Below are 4092 nucleotides of genomic sequence, written 5' to 3' on the forward strand. Positions count from 1 at the left end.
TCTATTAGACCATACTAGACTGTGCAGGATATCATTTATTTGCCATTTTTGCCTTTTCCAGATACCTGGGAAACAAAGCTCATATCTCATTTGCCAATGGAGCCCAGTCCTAAGCCTGGTGCTCTGTCCCCCTCCCCGAAGGACACAGACTCGAATCGACCCGCGCCCTTAAGGCAACAGGATCTGATCTCCACGTACTGCCCGCCTCCCAAGATACAGCTTCTGAAGGACACCTTCCAAGAGAAACTGATGCAGGAAAAGGAGAAAAAAATGATCGCCATGTACAATCGGCGGCAGGAGGCAGCTCTACAGAAGATGAGAAAATGTTTCCAATATGTCAAATACGCTGCGGAGAAGAAGATGGGGAACAGCTATCGCTTCCAAGCCCAACAGGGCCCCGAGAAGAACATTGTGGGGTATGATCGGTCTTACCCCCTGAAGCCTATGGGTAACAGGAAAGTCTCCGGCCCTGGTGAGGTTCGGGCTGTGGACCGCCCGGATGCACAGAGTGATTCCTTGTTTGCCCCCACCCCGCCTCAGGATGGTCATGAGAGGCCCTGCGAGAGGCCGGGCAGGAGGGGCTCAAGAGTACGCAAACCTAAGGACAGGACTGTCCTCCCCATGGTGGCGACCCCTCCAGGGCAATGCCCTTCTCATGCCAATGGGAAGGAGCACTTTCAGTTGCAAGAGGAGCTACGAAAAGTGGCCGAGGCAGAGGCCGCGCTGAAGGAGGAGCATCGCCGGAGGGAGGCCAGCCTGCAGGATGAGATGCGCCGGAAGGAGGCCATGATGAAGGACGAGATTCGCCAGAAGGAGGCCATGATGCAGGCGAAGCTCTTCAGAGCTCAGGAGGAGCTGAGGATGGTTCCGAGAGAGATGGAAGACTCCAGAGAGGTGGCCGGAAGGGAAAATAGAGGCGAGGCAGAGCGAGCTTTGCCCCAGAGGACCATGGGCCAACCACCGCTCTAAGGCCGTGCCTCTTCTGACCTGCAGAATGGAGAAGCAAAAAGCCTTCACTCCAAGGAAAGCCCTTCCTATCAGAGGAGACAACCTTGATTATGGTTCTCCAATGGAAGATGGCGGATGCGCAGAATCGCACTTTCCCTCTGCGCTTTCCCATCAGGAGAGACGTCAAGTGAGCCCTTGCAGCCGTGGGCTAGAAGACGTCCCCTGTGGAAGGAGAAAGTATCTCAAGAAAGCAAGGCTCCCTGAAAGCGACGTGTCAGCGGCACAGGCCGCGCAGGGCCACTTCAGAAATAACACCACATGTCTGGATGAACAAACTCTGTCAGTGGAAAACAGATATTTGTCCCCTACAAGTCTGATGTGCCCTACCGCTGAGCAATTTCCATATGAGAATAGCCAGAGTGGAAACCCTCAGCTGGTGCCCTGTGAACTGTGTCACGGGAAGTTTGCTGTAGAGAGGCTGGAGAAACACAGCAAGATCTGCAAGAAGCTTCAGAATTCAAAGAGGAAGGTTTTTGACTCTTTCAAGCACAGGGCCAAGGGAACAGAACTGGAGACATACATCCATAAGAAGAAGGTTAAACCGCCAATCGTGGTAAGGGCTATCCTTAAACTCTTTCCAAGCTTCCCTTTTTTTCTCCTAGAGTCAGACTCAGCTTATAAATCAATGTAAACAATAAATAAGTGTTTTATGAAGTACTCTTCTGAAAAACTGCCGCAAAGGCACATTTGCCAGACAGAATAAATGTGTCTTAGTGACTTCTGAATTCTGTTGTAAAAATCTACATATCAAGCAAATAGCACTCACAGGAAACAAAACCATAACTACGTAAATTGTACTCTCTACCCAATGACCTGAAAGGTAGCCCCAGAAAGCTACGTTATTACTGTATTGATATTTTCTTGCCTTGTGAATGGTTTGCGACCAGACTGTGTACGCAGTGCTAGTCTGGACTTTTTCTGGAAGCTGTTTTATTGGTTTCATTTCCTGTTCCCAGCTGAGAAAGAACAACTGGAGGCAGAAGCACGAGGATTTCATTCGGAGCATCAAACAGGCCAGGGAGGTGCAGCAGGTGATCACGCAAGGAGGGAAAGTTGTGAACCTGCCCCAGCCCCCCGCGAATCCAAACCCCGACTACGTGCCCTGCCCTCACTGCGGCCGGCGCTTTGCCCCTAGGCCGGCACAGAGGCACTTCCCCAAGTGTCAGCACATCAGGAGCCGCCCTCCTCCTCCTCCTCGCAGATGAAAACTGATGTGAAGAAGAGCAAAAGAGTCATGATCTTGGCTCACGACTCACGTCCTGCTTTTTCTTTTTAGAAACACATTTAGCACAGTTCATCCGTATGATGATGAAAAAAAAATGTTACCTTATTTTAATTAAATGATTTTTTTTTGGTGGACTGGTGTTTGCGTAGCTGTGGTTATTTCAGTTTTTCTCTTATCATTCATACACCTTGACCTCCTAAAAATAATTTTTCAACCTGGAACGTACAATTAGCAGGCAATAGAACAGGTCACATTGGTCTTGGAACCATCAAAAAGCAGTATTCACACATTCTCGGCATCAATTTTCCTTAAAAACAACTGAAAAAGCAAGGTAAAGAGTGATTGATTTTTTTAATGAAAGTTATTTGATTTAATTTATTTAATTTTCATAATATTTGAAATATGTTGGGATTAATGTGACTCAATATTATCTGCAGCTCTTACACTCCAGGCACCTGATAAAGTGGAACGCAGTGTCTTTGCCTTACATGGCGCTCAGCTCTTCCTCAATCCCAGCAGAAGCACCAGCAGAAGCAGCAGCCTCCGGGTCCTGCCTCATGCACAGCTTAAAATGCAACACCAAGTAATACAACAAACAACAGGGAAAACCATTCACGATCAGACACATCCGTTGATTGCTGGCTCTCAGTAAAGGGACATTGCATCATTACATCACAAAATAGACTACATTTCAAGGTTAAAGAATTACCATGTTCTGCGATTCAGAACGAGGCAGCAAAACTTCCTATAATCTGTTGTGGCCCTGTGACATTGTAAAGGAGCAGGCTTGTGAATACATCTCGTTTAATCCAATGGAAATATTGCTCTCAACTTTTTTACGTTTTTGCCAATAAATAATACTACATTGTTAACTCTGCATAAAGAACCTTGGAATGGAACGTTTTTTGCAGTGAAATGTTTGCTGCATAACCTATACCCTTTCTCTCCTACATCACATTGCATTAGTCATTACAGTGATTAGTGAGCAGGAAGGGCTGCATCACATCGCAATTTGTGTGGAACTTGAATGCGAATTTGTTACAACATGGCGTAACTTACAGTCCTTTCACAAAATTCATGATTTTGTGCTCAATTTTGAGTTTGTAAAGTTTTTCTAAAATGTCAATGATTTTATTTTGTGACTGAAATTAAATAATTTTGTGTCTGCAAAATTGGGACTGTAGTTCCACCTTAACCTACTAGTACTGTATGTCTTTGGACTGTGGGAAGAAACTGGAGCACCTGGAAGAAATCCACACAAATGAAGGGAGAACATACAATTCCATCCAGACTGCACCCCAGGAATTGAACCCAGGACCCCAGCTCTGTGAACCACAGTGCCAGCTCATTGCTATAGTCACTATAATTAATGTCAAAACTCATTTGCAAATGAGCAGCCTGGGATCCAAAAGGATCAAGACAAGGATCCAAACAAAGCACTATCCCAAAGCTTGGCTTTGTACCGTATATAATACAGGGCTTGATGCAGAAGGCAGATAATCAAAGTCCATGCAATAATTGCTAAGGGAAAGTGACTTTGTGTTCTTTGAGGGAAGTCACTCAACACGGAGCTGTGTTAGTGAAATGATTGTTCTGATGTACGGCTGATGTCCAAACACTGAAAACATGATTGTGTATGCAATCGCACTCCTGAGCTCCATTGGGTATGGTTAAAATAACTTTTTATAGTTCATCACATTCAAAGTGTGTGTACTTGATGAAAGTGTAACACGCATTTGGAGGAGTTATTCAGGATTTTCTTTCATTCAACTATTTCAAGACCCATTATTTTCAGATGTTGTAGTATACGTGAATAATGAAAGGCCTTCATATTACACAATGTAGGAATGACTTCGCAG

The sequence above is a fragment of the Lepisosteus oculatus genome, unplaced genomic scaffold, assembly GCF_040954835.1.
Source record: "Lepisosteus oculatus isolate fLepOcu1 unplaced genomic scaffold, fLepOcu1.hap2 HAP2_SCAFFOLD_57, whole genome shotgun sequence".
Classification (NCBI taxonomy): domain Eukaryota; kingdom Metazoa; phylum Chordata; class Actinopteri; order Semionotiformes; family Lepisosteidae; genus Lepisosteus; species Lepisosteus oculatus.